This window comes from Sminthopsis crassicaudata, chromosome 5, assembly GCF_048593235.1.
Source record: "Sminthopsis crassicaudata isolate SCR6 chromosome 5, ASM4859323v1, whole genome shotgun sequence".
Taxonomy (NCBI): Eukaryota; Metazoa; Chordata; class Mammalia; order Dasyuromorphia; family Dasyuridae; genus Sminthopsis; species Sminthopsis crassicaudata.
Window position 1 is genome coordinate 31,718,719 of NC_133621.1, and position 16,901 is coordinate 31,735,619.

Sequence of the window (16,901 nt, forward strand, 5' to 3'; positions counted from 1 at the left end):
CTCCTTGTTGGGCAGGGTAATTTTCAGCTGACAACAGTAGTAAGGCTATCGCTGAAGCCACTGGAAAAATAGCTCACCTTTCTCCTGCAGAGATCTCAACCTTCTTGCAGTCACCCTGTCCAGCTCTCCCTGGAATTCTATGAGACATCTGCACTCCTTTCAAAATAGGATTTCAATTTGAGTGCACACTTGTGAAGCCTGAAGAAGCTTTATTTATTTCTTTTAATGACAAATGGGAGTAGGACCCATGTTGGGAGAGCTAGGCACTTAAGTTGCTGCCAGGGAAACACCCCTGGGACAGGATCCGCCTGGGTCATCACACCCAATGTCCCTCCATCTGGCTAAGCAGAAGCAGAGATGTGTCTGGCTCTGCCACCTAATTAATAAGTGATTCTGGAGTTTGTTTGATGTTCAATCTTAATGAGTAAGAACAGTAAGCAAGACTTTTCCATTTAGACATATTAATGAATGTAATTTTGTTCCATCCTCCCTGAGAAGCAATTAGGATTTCACAGCACAGAAAAATGGTGGGAGACCCGAGGTATTCAAAGAAGCCAGTCTCCCTGAAGCAATTCACCTGAAGGAAAAGTACTGGGGCTCAGTTCAACACTGACACTATTTGGTGGGGGCAGAGACTGTACCTTGCCTTTACTTTATAATCCTATAGGGCCCAGAATAATGCTGTGTGCATAAACTCTCCAAGATATTATTACCATTTTTTTTAATGACAATGAGTTTGAAAACAAGATTAGGAGACAAGTGGGATATGGAAGTAGCACTTCGAAATGACTTGAACCACTGTGGAGGGTGGGAAGAGAGACAAGGGTTTGGGAGATAATGAATGAAAAAAATACTTATTAAGAGTGCATTCTGTGCCAGGTACTGTGCTAAGCAGTAGAGATGCAAAGACAAAACCAAAGAAAAAAAAGTTCACCCCTCAGGAAGCTCACATTCTTCTATGCTGAACTTCAGAAGAATCAATAGCACTGTCATTATTTGGAGAAATGGTGAAAATTCACACCATCCTTGATGTCCCTCCCAATTTTGAGCTTTAAGGATGCACATCCTTTCCCCCAAAGGACTATTTCTTTTTTGGAACAATCTCTCTTTGACAGAGTCAGTTGCCAAGAATCTCAGAAGCCGCAATGTCCCACTCATCGCTGAACAAGCATCCTCTCTCTAATATTTCCAAAGCACTTGTCAATCCTCCAGTAAACATCCTAAGACTTGCCCTGCCACTTTGGACCAGTTTTAATTATTAAGAGAGAGGCTTGATGGCACAGTGGATAGAGTACTGAATCTGGAATCAGGAAGATTTCTATTTATGAGTTCAAATCAGGCCTCAAGACACTTCCTAGCTGTGTGACCCTGAGCAAGTCACTTAATCCTGTTTGTCTTTGTTCCTCATCTGTAAAATGAATCAGAGGAGGAAATGGCCAAGCATTCTAATATGTTTGCAAAGAAAAGCCTGAATAGGGTCACTAAGAGTTGAACACGACTGGAAAATGAACAGCAGCAGCTGAATCATTAAGAAGCACTTGGTCATAGCAAGATCAAATCTTTCTCTTTGCAACTTTATGCAACAGGCATAAAGAACCTACCATGTGCCAAGTACTGTTACCTGTGCTGGGTCCAAAAGCACAAATCTATCAATCAACGAGCATGTATCAAGCTCCTACTATGTGCCATGTACTGTGCTAATCATAAGGATTACAAATAGATTATTATTATTATTACAAATAAATTACAAACCCAGTCCCTACCCTCGAAGAGTTTACAATCTAATAAAGGAGATGCCATGCAAATAAATATATACAAAGCAAGCTATCTGACATGAGATAAATATTAAATAATTAACAGAGCAAAGGCACTAGAATTTAGAGGAGTTGGGGAATGTTTTCCTTAAAACATCAGGAAGCCAGGGAAGCAGTAGGCAGAGTTGAGGAGGAAGAGAGATCCGGGCAGGAGAGACAATCTGAGAAAATGGCAGAACTGAGAGAAAATATCTTGTTCATGGAAGAGCCAGGAGGACTGTGTCACTAAATTGAAGTGGAGGGGTTAAATCATAAGAAAACTGAGAAGAAGGAAGACTGGAAAGGGAACACCTTGTGAAAGGTTTGAATGCTAAATGGAATATTTTGTATTTGTTCCTATAGGCAAAAGGAAGCCACTGGAGATGATTAAGTGGGATCTGCACTTTAAAAATCACTTTGAGTGACTGAGTGCAAGATGTATTGGGAAGGGAAGAGACTTGCAGACAGACCCACTAGTATATATCTAGTAATCTTGTTTTCAAACTCATTGTCATTGGCCTGTACCAAAATGGTGGCAGAAAAGGGGATCTGATAAGTGATAATTGTAGAAGTGAAAATAACAGGCATTGGCAACAGCTTGGATATAGGGAGGGGGATGAGAGAGAATGAGGAATCCAGAATGATTCCTATGCTGTAAGCCTGAAGGAAGACAGGAATGACTTCTCTAGTAATAGGGGAAGTAGGAGTGGGAAAGGGCATGTTACATGTTCTGAGGAAGCGTGTGTTCTTTCAAAGAAAAATCAGTGCATCAAAATTAAATATATGTTCTAAATGGATGTGGTCATTTCCTTTGGGAAGGTATAAGCAACTGGGGAGGAGAACAAAAAAATTAGAATAGGATTCCTGTAGGAAAGAGGGTTGGTCATTGAATAAAGCCGGGGATTTCAGTAGGTAGCGGTAAAGGAGTATATTCTTGATAAGACTGATAGCCTGAGCAAAATTAGAAAGGCAATTGAATGTTAACTACTAAGACTGACAAGCAGGTTAGTTTGACTGAAACTTAGACTCTGTGAAAGATAGTAAAGTACAATGAGGCTGGAAAGGTAGATCTGGAATTAAAATAAGAAGGCTCCTAAAGCCCAGCTGAAAATGTGTATATTATATTTTACCTTAAAGGTAAAATAAAGTCACTGGGAATGACTCAGTCATTGTTCTATAGAAAAAAAAAAAGTCCAGTAACTGTATGGAGGATGGATTGGAGGAGGAACTGGATTCTATGAAGGCAAGAGTCAAAGTGGTTTAGAACTAGAGGGATGGCTCTATGAGTGGACAAAACACTATGTATTGAATTGATAAGAGTTGGCAATTGATTGGATTTCATTGGGTGAGGGAAAGGGAAGAGTCAAGGCTTATTGGGATTTATTCCAGAAGAAATAAGAAAGTTAGAAAGAAGATGAACTTTGTTTTAGACACCATGAATTAGAGACATTCACAAAAATATTCACTTGGAAATGTCTCATAGGCAGTTGGTCATGTAAAATGGAAGTTCAGGAGAGTGGAAATGGATAGAGAGATCTTTACATTAACTGCACAGATATGATGGTTGAACCCATGGAAGGTGGAATGATAGCTAAATATATGGAAATTCCCACTCATTCCAAATTTTTTTCTTTTGGAACAAACAAAATAAGCTTCGTTTCTCTTCCATAAGACAGACCTTTAAAAACTTGAAGACTCCCATCATATTTCCCTTAAGATTTTTTTTTTTTTCTTTTCCAGGCTAAACATTTCCAGTTTCCTTAACCATTCCTCTTATATTATTAAATGACTTGCCCAAGGTCATACAACTAGAAAGTATCTGAAGTCAGATTTGAATTCAAGAAGATTAGTCTATCCATTGCATCATGTACTCGCCCTTATAAAATTAGGGGGATGGCTAAATGGCCACCTCTAAACTCCAAATGATGACCCTATGCTCATAAATTTTCTCCTAGAAATGTTAGACATATGTGTTCATTCTTACTGTAAAATAGGCTTGCTCCTTTTTAGGTTTTGTTTCCTCTTTAGCTTTGGTGAAATGTTGGGCCTTTATGGACAGCTAAACTTAATTTGGATACAAGTAGAATCTGGATTTGTAGTCTGGATCTTGTTTGTGGTTCAAAGTCATTGGATAAATGTTAACTTTCTCCATCATGTGCCGAGTACAGTTGTTTATCTAGTTCCTAAGACTATCTTGAGCAACATATAGTAATCTGCCCATTTATAGATATAATCTGCCCAAAGCAAGAGAAAAGGTCATTGAGAATGATTGTTTTAATCCAGAACTTCTGCACTAATCTACACAAAACAAAAAGACCTGGCCCAAGTAGTCACTAGCCTATCTTTTTAAACCACCCAGAAAACCTAGCATGTCTCTACTGTTTTGTTCATATCCAAACAAGGACAACTTGACATATGAATCTATGCAATTTGACTTGGTTTGGTTCCAGTTAATTTTCCATCAATGGTTAGTGTACATATTGCCATATGTCTGTATGTAAATGGGCTAGTTTCTACATTAACAAATAAACATGATAGAAATGGAAGGAGCATAAAAATCTGATTATTTGTTCATTTAGGATAATTTGAATCTCCTCCTCCCTCCCATAGCAGAAAATTTGGTTTGAATGATACAAATAATTTCTCTAGATTGATCAAAATGGGAGACATAATATTCTTTCAAGAGCACTAGAAAGTTGGCTAACAAGTTTTCTAGGTCAAAAATGAGTCTAGGATTTAGTTCATTGTTAAAATAAGAAATCATGGGATCCTAGATTTAGAGCTGGAAAGAATAATTCATTGGTCTGCAAACTTCTTGAATTATTCTTTCCAGTATGTGGCTTGTATCAATAAGAAAATGTCAGACACTTTCCACATAAATTAATATTTATTCTTTTATAAAGTATATAATGTATTAGTGGGGTGATATTTTATCTATTATATTATATCTATGGTGTGATATTATATATATATATATATTATATAATATATATATTAGTGGGGTAATAATATACATAATACATATATATATATAATATAGTATAAGACATAGATAAAAATAATCATTTTAAAAGAAGAGATATATTTAAATATTTTTGTTTTCTTTATTATTGGTATTAATTTTGTTCCTATAAAATGTATTCAAAACATCATCTTAGTGAGATAAATCAGATTCATTATTTCTTTATTATTTTGAAAATTCAGTTTATTTGTACTGGAAGATCAGAGAAATGTAAACAATAAATCATCATTGCTTTTAGTAATTAAATATTCAATTCATATAATTGATATAGTTAATAATAAAAAGTAACTAACATTAATTTAGCTTTTATGCTGTGCTAAGAAATTTACAAATATTATCGCATTTGATTGTTAAAACTACACTTGGAGGGAGGTACTCTTATTATCCACATTTTATAGATTAAGAAACCTGAGGCAAACAGGCCTTAAATGACTTGTCCATAAGCACACATCTAGGAAGTGTCTGAGGCTATATTAAAATTAAGATCTTCTTACTCTAGAAATAGTGTTCTATTTACCTTACCACCTAGCTATTAAAGCATGCAATTCTCTCTAATTTTTAAAAGAAATTTTGCAAGTAACATAATGCAATCGTTAAAACATAAGTAATGACAGTCTACTAACCCAATAGCTCTTTAGCAAATCACTGTGTTTATATGTGTATATATATACATATATATACATATACATATATGTATATGTATATATATGTATATATATATATATACATATATATATGTATATATATATATATATAAAACAAGTAAAGGAAGGATGAAGATATCAAAAAAATGATGAAAATAGCTACAATTGGAAGGCATTTTCTGAATATCTCTGCAGTGGGTCCAAGATTCTGCTCTTCAACATGTGGTTACATAACATCTACAACTGCTCCAGTTTGTCTCTCCAAGGACTTCCCTTACACATCATTACAATTCTCCTGGGAGTACATTTCTTAGGCTCTCCATGTGGAGAGATGCCCCCCAGGCATTCTATGCATATGCCAGAAACCCTCCTCCCATACACACATCACAGTCAAATAATGACTGCTCAACCTGTGCCATTCTATCCCACTCAGGAAGAAAAGGAGGGAGAGGAAGCTTGAAATCTTCTAGGTCACTATCTTGAAATGCAAATTCATCCCTCAGAGAGGCACCTACTATAGCTATGATAGGCTTCAGAAAGCAGGGATTAAATAAATTGGGGGAGGAATTTGACTGTCCAAATGACACTACCTGGGGGCGCCCTGGACATTTTGGTCATAGCCTTCTTGAGAGAACTCATGTCCAGCACAGAAGGGAGAAGTGGGGATGGTGGCGTACTGGGCAATAATTTGAATCCTGCAACTTACTATGGGTGGGGGGAGACAGGATGCCCTCCATCTTTCCATTCTCAAGTTGATCACACATCCCCTGGGGTCATGACACAGTGCACATGAAATCCTGCCTGTAAATTCTTATTTCAGAGAACATTGATCTAGTCCTATGCATTCACTTTATAAGGGAAGAAATTGACAATCTACTAACTCAATAGCTCTTTAGCAAATCAGTGTGTATCTGTGTACATGGAAATTTGCCATATACAAGTTTTTAAAACTCTCAAAATTATAGATTCCATCCCTCCCTCTCTGTGTGTGTATATATATATATATATATATATACACCTCTCAAAGAGATTAATTCACTTGCCCAAGGTGGTACAGGTATGATTGCATACATAGTCCTCTCACACCAAATCCAGTGTTCTTTTTCACATAGTCTTTTGAAGACTTAATGCATTTTTGTAGCACCTGTCATTTTGAAATTGATTCAAAATAAACTCTTGAGAAATTTTTCTATATCACTTAAATAAAAAAAACAACAAATGACAAGACATCATCTCTGGTCTAAGAGACTCATTTTCAGTAGAAATAAAAATTAATGTCAATTCTTTACCCAGAATCATTGAAAAGACCAAAAGGCCCTTTGAGATCATTGAATTTGATGCCCATCCCACCAATATCACATTTCAACAATATAGAAGGAGAATTTCATGTTTCTTTTGTGCTGGAAAATGTGCTCCCAATTCCCCCTATTTATCTAAAATCTAAATGTGCTATTGTAATCTGCATTAATGCCCTGCCAATATTTTAGCATTCGGAATTTGCATAATCATTGCCCATCAGATGAGTATTGATATAACTTTATAAATAAAATATACAAGGCCCACTAAATTCATCAATAAGGACTTAATCCCATATGAACTCATGTGGAGGGAGTTTGTCCTTTTTTTTTTTGCCTCTTTCCTCTAAGCACTGCATCTAGCTTTATAAAAATAATCCAACATTTACAAGATTATGCTGGGGGAAAAACAGCATTGGTGAAAGCTGCCGTTTGTAATTGCAAAGTTAATTATCTTTCCTAAACCATCAGTTGTCACTTAGATAGACCAGATTCTTGCAGACTCTCCAGGGACCGACTTTATTTCATTCCTAATGGCTTGGGACCCACCATTTTGCTGTCTCTGAACATTTGGTCACTGAATGCACCATTTATGGAGTATTGTTTAATTAAGGACAAATTAAGAGAACTGTGCACAGAATTTAATTTCATAGACTCTGTAAATTCTTTTAAAGAGGATACTAACTATAGGCATGATAACTTTTCATTATCCATTGCTTCTATAAGGTATTGGCAATTTATTGTTCGTAACCATTATGAGTTTTGTTTACTCTTCAGGGGATTGGGCTGGCACTGTATCATTTGTGGCCCACAATAATTCTAGGACAGGATCTATCTTTCTGTTAACCTCTTCTATTCTGGATCTCCCTAATTGTCAAGTCTCAGACATTCAAAAGAAGGCATTTTTTTGTCTTTGTGAGACATGCAATAAGGCGGGATTCAGAGGAAAGCTGATTTCAGGCATTTCAAAATTGAGGGCATTTCTTTTATTGTATATTTAGAGTTTTTTATAACTTGAAACTTGAAATGGCAGGGGGTGTCATTTCCTAATTTCTTTAGCCCCTGTTTCTACTATTAATTAATGCTAAAAGTCAAAAACATTGCAGAAACTGACCAATGGCACCTGAGTGCCATCTATGGCCCAATCTTTCAAGGCATAGGGAATCACTACTGACCAGTGCTGGAAGTTACATGTAATTTTAAGCATTGCACACTTGCTTTTTTCCCCCTTTTTTCACTCCCATCTTACCGAACTCCTGCAGTAAGCTAACTATTAATATGGAGAATATAGTAGGTATGGCAAAAGCTTCATTGCTATCATAAAATTAAAGAAAGGTAAAGGATGAACTCAGTAGCACAGTTAAGCATAATATGTACATTATCCTCTAGGAATACAGCAACTTGAGTAAACTATCTAAGCCATTATCTTATTGCTCATTATGGTATTGGATGCTTGAAGCCTGAGCTTAAGTGGTATATTATTTTCCTTTATCCATTGATCTCTTTTTTTGGTTATTACTCATGCATTCCCTTCATACACTCCTTCCTTCCTTCCTTCCTTCCTTCCTTCCTTCCTTCCCTCCTTCCTTCCTTCCTTCCTTCCTTCCTTCCTTCCTTCCTTCCTTCCTTCCTTCCTTCCTTCCTTCCTTCCTTCCTTCCTTCCTTCCTTCCTTCCTTCCTTCCTTCCTTCCTTCCTTCTTTCCTTCCTTCCTTCCTTTCTTCCTTCCTATACATTTTCTATACAAATTTGTCTTCTTGGTATTCTTCACCTATATTGTCCCATTTCCAATTTCCATGTCTTTGTACTGGCTTCCCCCCCCTCATGTCCAGAATGTTCTTTCTTCTCCCTTCCATCTTAAAGAATCCTTACTTCCTTCAAGACTCAGCTGATGTACTAGTGACCTTTTATATGAAGTATTTCCTGATTTCCCCAATTACTACTGTCCTCCATCCCTAAACTGCCTAATATAATTTGTTTTTACGTATGTTTGCATAAATGCATGTGTGTTGCCCAATAAAATGTAAATTCTGGGAAGGCAGAGGAAAAGAGAAAAGATACATATACAAATATAGTGTATATATCTTTGTATGTTATGTGTGTGTATATATGTATATGTATGTATGTATGTATGTATATGCGTGTGGTATTACCCAATAGAATAAGTTTTTTTTGAAAGTAGAGGAAAAGAGAAAACCCAGAAGAAATACTAGATAAGCAGGGAAGCTTTGAAATTTACCTGATGAATTCATCTTATACTTGAAAAAAAAAAAGTTCATATCTACATAATAGGGATTCACAGTTTCACATACATTTTCCTCCTGTTCTGTGATATATGTGGAAATGTTTATCTCATTTGGTATTTATTACATACAGGAAAAAATAAAACTAAATGAAAGCAGGCTGTTTTGTTATTTGTCTTTATGCCTTCAGCACCTATGATAGTGCCTGGCATATAATAGGTAATTAATAAATGCTTATTTATTGACATCTCCTGATTCTGATTTCAATTCAATTTTCTAAATATGGGTAACCTACTTCATCTCCAATATTACAGTTAGTGGCACTAGTCTATAATTGATGTCTTTCTCTTCAGTCCCCACAATGGAATCCACTTCATATCAATGTCTTGACAGGATATTTCTTCCTGGTTCAGCCAGTGGTAGCTAGAAATTGTTGTAGCTTCATGATTTTACAGCATCCCATAGACTTTCTCTCTTGTTATGTGAGTATAGAAGCTGTTCAGAGTGCTACCTGCAATCCTAAGAACAGACGTTCATCCCCAGTGAAGCTATATAGCCTAGGAAGCTGAGTGACACTCTATTGAATGGCTTCTCCTTCCTTCTGGGTGAATTAGCTTGTCTTCTTGTCTGACTTCTTTCTAAAATTCATATAGTTATTGTGGTTTGAGACAGTGACCGTTCCCTGCCTTGGTCTCTCTGTGTGGAGTTGGGAGAATAGGTGGGGAGGGAGTTGATAGAAGTAGCCCCTAGTCTTGCCAATCTCCCATAAGATGGACCTGTGGTTGTAATCATTTAAACTCTTGAGTCCTGGGTGAATCTTATTCTCTCAGGGTTTTACTTCTATCCACAATTGGAGAGTAAACCTTGAAGAGGAAACATGTCACAAGAACAAACTAATAGAGTCAAGAAGTTCTAATCTATTGTCCGCTAGGATCATTTTTGCAAAAGCATTACCCATACTAATTGAATAAGTATATTTGAATCTATGATTTCATTGATGTAAATACTTTTTGTGGTCCAGATATGCCAGTCAATTTATTCCTTCTTATATATGATTCTCAATGTTCTTTTCCTATAAATCTATGTATAAAATTTACGAAAAATACCAGTGGCCTTCAATTTGTTTCAGTATTTCTTGGACTCCATTAAAGCCCCAAGACACTTGCACCCCATTGTCTGACTACATGACTGGGTCACCTCTTTTATATATTTTACATTTCTTATATTACATTGTTATACCACTATTTACCTACATTATTATTGGTAATATGATGAAACTTACCAATATCATCCCATTGTTTTTTGAAGTTTAATTCTTTGGAGCATTCTATGGTTGGCAGACGCATGACATTACTAGAAGATTGATTGGTTTTTCTTAAACTTAATTCTGAGACCTGATCATTATCCATCTCTATATCTCTTTCGTACTTTCTTGCATACTTATCACCCTATGTTCACTGTTCTTTGGGACATCTATAATTTTGAGTTTTTTGAATTGATAGTGTTCTAGGGTTCACAGCCATATAACACCACCAAGAGAATAGTTACATTTTTGCTAGAAAATAGTTTTGACATGACCCTCTTCAACAATGAGATGAACCACATCAGTTCCAATAAAGCAGTAATGAACTGAATCAGCTACACCCAGTGAAAGAACTCTAGGAGATGACTATGAACCACTACATAGAATTCCCAATCCCTCTAATTTTGTCCTCCTGCATTTTTTATTTGCTTCACAGACTAATTGTACACTTTCAAAGCCCAATTCTTTTTGTACAGCAAAATAGCTGTATGAATATGTGTATATATATATATATATATATATATATATATATATATATATATATATATATATTGTATTTAACATATACTTTAACATATTTAACATGTATTGATCAACCTGCCATCTGGGGGAAGGGGTGAAGGGAAGGAGAGGAAAAGTTGGAACAAAAGGTTTTACAATTGTCAATGCTGAAAAATTACCTATGCATATATCTTGTAAATAAAAAGCTATAATAGAAATTTAAAGGGAAAAAATGAAAATAGTCTTGAATCATCAAAAAATTATTTTAAGGGGGCGGAGCCAAGATGGCGGAGAAGAAACACACGACTCAGTGAACGTCCTCACTCCCTCACAACCAATTAGATAAATTAAGTCTCAAAATTAGCTCAGGACTGATAGATACCACAAGGACTGGAAGCACGACTTACCAGCTGAAGAGAATCTGGAGTTTCAACAGGAAAGGTCAGTTCTCAGGGGAGGAATAAGAAAGACCAGCACAGACGGTGGGGTAGGGGCACACTGCGCCCATTGCACTGGGAAGGGCTCTGGGATCAGAGAAGCCACTGAGGTAAAGGAATCTGGCACAGGCTGTTAGCTCTTCTCTGCTAATTATTTAGCAGTTCAGAAGAGAAAGCCAAAATATTTTAAAACTCAGATTAGATTTTCCCCCCCCTCCCCCCACCCTGGGGGTGACTCAGCAGACTCGGCACCAGGGGGTGTGGCCTCAGCTACCGCCTGAGAATAGTTAAGAGACTGACAAGTGGGTGGATACGGCCCAAGGCAACACACACGGCCTAGCTTAGCTGGAGGGAGTGGAACTCAGCTCCAGGAAGTCCCAGAGAAGCGGAACCTTTGAACTAGGGACCGGGGTTTCTGGCAGACACTTCCAGTTTGAGCGCAGGGGCTTCTCACGTCACCTGCTGCAGACATCCACTCCCCACCCGGACACATAGGCTGGGCTTCGTGCTGTCTTCACTATTCTACGCCCTCAAAGCACAGCAGTGCTAATCACCTCTGAGGCACTTCCAGGGAGGGGGTGGGGAACTCTCTCCCAGAGCTCTCTCTTAGCGCGGGCGCGGGGGCCGCTGCATCCATCCGGTCTGGGAGGAAGCTGGTAAAGAAGTAAATAATTTCCTACCCCAGGGACAGACCCCAAAACATTTTTTAAGTATGAGCAAAAAAGCTAGAAAAACTATAGATTCCTTCTATACAGAGAAAGAGCGGGTACCCAACCCCGAGGAAGTTAACAGCAAAGATTCAGAAGATAACAACCTAAAGGGGAACGATTCCTGCCCCCCATCACATAACTCTCTCCTAGAAGAAGCTCTTAAGAAATTGAGGGAGATCGAAGAAAAATGGGGCAAGGAAAGGGAAGTTATGATAGAGAATAACAACGTCCTGAAATTGGAGTTGGAAAAAATAAAGAATTCACAGGAGATGCAGGGAAACAAAATTAGTGAATTAGAAAAGGTTAAAAAAACACAGGAAAGTAGGATTTCTGAATTGGAAAAGATAAAAAAGTCTCAAGAAAATAGAATTTCTGAATTGGAAAAAGAAAATAATTCTCAAAAAAAAAAATTAGGGAAATGGAAAAAAATTCAATAGAGCAAAATAATTCATTTAAAAACGAAATTGGGCATTTACAAAAAGAACTAAAAACTGTGAAAGAAGAAAATAACTCCTTAAAAGTCAGGATGGAACAAATAGAAATGAATGATTCACAGAGAACCCAAGAATCAGTCAAACAAAACAAAAAAAATGAGAAGCTGGAGAACAACGTCAAATACTTACTGGGAAAATCTATAGACCTGGAAAATAGATCTAGGAGAGATAATCTGCGGATTATTGGACTTCCAGAAAACTATGACCAAAAAAAGAGCCTAGATTCTATTTTACAGGAAATTATCAAAGAGAACTGTCCAGAGATAATAGAAACAGAAGGGAAAGTAGATGTGGAAAGAATTCATCGAACTCCTTCTGAAATAGACCCTAAAAAAAGAACACCACGGAATATTGTGGCTAAGCTGCAGAATTACCACACAAAGGAGAAAATCCTGCAAGCAGCTAGAAAAAAACAATTTAAATACCAAGGTGCCACAATAAGGGTCACCCAAGATCTGGCTGCCTCCACATTAAAAGATAGAAGGGCCTGGAACCTGATATTCCGTAAGGCAAAAGATCAAGGACTGCAACCAAGAATGAACTACCCAGCTAAGTTTAGCATCTTTTTCCACGGAAGAAGATGGTCATTCAATGAAACAGAGGAATTCTATATGTTTCTAAGAAAAAAACCAGACTTAAACAAAAAATTTGATCTACATCCACAAGACTGAAGAGAAACAGAAAAAGGTACACAGAACCCTTGAGAACTGTAACTCTGTTGTGGGTATATAAAAAATACTCAAGGATAATTTGATTTTACTGATATAAAAGAAAAAAAGGGGGGTGTAGTAAAGGGAAGGAGGTCGGTTCAGAAAAAGGGGAAGGAGTGATAAAAAGAGGGAAACTACATCCCAGGAAGAGACATAGAAAATACACCATATCTGAGGGAACTTAGTGAGGGGGAGAATCATTGTGTGAATCTTACTCTCATCAGAAGAGGCTCAAAGAGTAAATAATTAGCATATTTGTTTTTCAGAGAATTTTCTCTCACCTCATTAAAAGGGGGGAGAGGAAAAGGGAAAAGGAAAAGGGGAATAAGTGAAGGGACTTGGAGGGAGGGGGGAGGGATCCTAATAAAAAAAAAAAAAAAAAAAAGAGGGAGGGTTGCGCGTCACAAGGGGGGTCTGTAAATTAAATATCGGGGAGGGGGATCAGGGGGGTCAAGGGAAAAAAAGCATAATCTGGGGATAATACGATGGCAGGAAATACAGAATTAGTAATTTTAACTGTAAATGTAAATGGGATGAACGATCCCATCAAACGGAGACGGATAGTAGATTGGATCAAAAAGCAGAACCCTACAATATGTTGCCTACAGGAAACACACTTAAAGCAGGGAGATACATGCAGACTAAAGGTAAAAGGTTGGAACAGAGCCTATTATGCTTCAGGTAAAGCCAAAAAAGCAGGGGTAGCTATCCTTATCTCAGATCAAGCAAAAGCAGAAGTAGATCTCGTTAAAAAAGATAAGGAAGGAAACTATATCCTGCTGAAAGGTAGCATAAATAATGAAGCCATATCAATACTAAACATATATGCACCAAGTGGTATAGCATCTAACTTTCTAAAGGAAAAGTTAAGAGAACTGCAAGAAGAAATAGACAGTAAAACTATAATAGTGGGAGATCTCAACCTTGCACTCTCAGATTTAGACAAATCAAACCACAAAACAAACAAGAAAGAAATTAAAAAAGTAAATAGAACATTAGAAAAACTAGGTATGATAGACCTTTGGAGAAAACTGAATGGCAATAGGAAGGAATATACTTTCTTCTCAGCAGTTCATGGATCCTATACAAAAATTGACCATATACTAGGACATAAAGATCTCAAAATTAAATGTAGGAAGGCAGAAATAATAAATGCCTTCTTCTCAGATCACAATGCAATAAAAGCTACATTCAGTAAAAAGTTAGGGGTAAATAGACCAAAAAGTAATTGGAAACTGAATAATCTCATCTTAAAGAATGACTGGGTGAAAGAGCAAATTATAAAAACAATTAACAATTTCACCCAAGATAATGATAATGATGAGACATCATATCAAAATCTTTGGGATGCAGCTAAAGCGGTAATAAGGGGAAATTTTATATCTTTAGAGGCTTATTTGAAGAAAATTGAGAAAGAGAAGATTAACGAATTGGGCTTACAACTTAAAAGGCTAGAAAAAGACCAAATTATAAACCCCCAACCAAAAATTAAACTCGAAATACAAAAATTAAAAGGAGAAATCAATAAAATTGAAAGTAAAAAAACTATTGAATTAATAAATAAAACCAAGAGTTGGTTTTATGAAAAAGCCAATAAAATAGATAAACCTTTGGTAAATTTGATCAAAAAAAAGAAAGAGGAAAATCAAATTGATAGTCTTACAAATGAAAAGGGGGATCTTTCCACCAATGAAGAGGAAATTAGAGAAATAATAAGGAGTTACTTTGCCCAACTTTATGCCAATAAATTTGATAACTTAAGTGAAATGGATGACTTCCTCCAAAAATATAGGCTCCCTAGATTAACAGAGGAGGAGATAAATTGCTTAAATAGTCCCATTTCAGAAAAAGAAATAGAACAAGCTATTAATCAACTCCCCAGGAAAAAATCCCCAGGGCCAGATGGATTCACATGTGAATTCTACCAAACATTTAAAGAACAATTAGCCCCAATGTTATATAAATTATTTGAAAAAATAGGGGATGAAGGAGTCCTACCAAATTCCTTTTATGACACAGACATGGTACTGATACCTAAACCTGGTAGATCGAAAACTGAGAAAGAAAATTATAGACCAATCTCCTTAATGAATATTGATGCTAAAATCTTAAATAAGATATTAGCAAAAAGACTTCAGAAAATCATCTCCAAGATAATACACTATGATCAAGTAGGATTTATTCCAGGAATGCAGGGCTGGTTTAATATTAGGAAAACTATTAATATAATTGACCATATTAATAATCAAATTAATAAGAACCATATGATCATCTCAATAGATGCAGAAAAAGCATTTGACAAAATCCAACATCCATTCCTACTAAAAACTCTTGAGAGTATAGGAATAAATGGATTATTCCTTAGAATAATCAGGAGTATATATTTAAGACCGTCAGTAAGCATAATATGCAATAGAAATAAACTGCAACCTTTCCCAGTAAGATCAGGAGTGAAACAAGGTTGCCCACTATCACCATTACTATTCAATATAGTACTAGAAACGCTAGCCTCGGCAATAAGAGCCGAGAAAGAGATTCAAGGAATTAGAGTAGGAAATGAGGAAATTAAACTATCACTTTTTGCAGATGACATGATGGTATACTTAGAGAACCCCAAAGACTCTGCTAAAAAGCTACTAGAAATAATTCAAAATTTCAGCAAAGTGGCAGGATACAAAATAAATCCACATAAATCCTCGGCATTTTTATATATCACTAACAAAATGCAACAGCAAGAGATACAAAGAGAAATTCCATTCCAAACAAATGTTGATAGTATAAAATATTTGGGAATCCATCTACCAAAGAAAAGTCAGGAATTATATGAGAAAAATTACAAAACACTTGCAACAAAAATAAAATCAGATTTAAATAATTGGAAAGACATTCAGTGCTCTTGGATAGGCCGAGCGAATATAATAAAGATGACAATACTCCCCAAACTAATCTATTTATTTAGTGCTATACCAATCAGACTCCCAAGAAACTATTTTAATGACCTAGAAAAAATAACAACAAAATTCATATGGAAGAATAAAAGGTCAAGAATTGCAAGGGAACTAATGAAAAAAAACTCAGAGGAAGGTGGTCTAAGTGTACCGGATCTAAAGCTATATTATATAGCAGCAGTCACCAAAACCATTTGGTATTGGCTAAGAAATAGACCGGTAGATCAGTGGAACAGATTAGATACAAAGGACAAAAAAGGGTACATCTATAGCAATCTAATCTTTGACAAACCCAAAGATTCCAACATTAGGGATAAAAATTCATTATTCGGAAAAAACTGTTGGGAAAACTGGAAATTAGTATGGCAGAAATTAGATATGGATCCACACTTAACACCATATACCAAGATAAGATCAAAATGGGTCCATGATTTAGGCATAAAGAGGGAGATAATAAATAGATTAGAGGAACAGAGGATAATCTACCTCTCAGACTTGTGGAGGAGGAAGGAATTTATGACCAGAGGAGAACTAGAGATCATTATTGATCACAAAATAGAAGATTTTGATTACATCAAACTAAAAAGTTTCTGTACAAATAATACTAATGCAAACAAGATTAGAAGGGAAGTAACAAATTGGGAAAATATTTTTAAAAACAAAGGTTTTGACAAAGGTCTCATTTCCAAAATATATAGAGAACTGACCATAATTTATAAGAAACCAAACCATTCTCCAATTGATAAATGGTCAAAGGATATGAACAGACAATTCTCAGAGGAAGAAATTGAAACTATATCCAC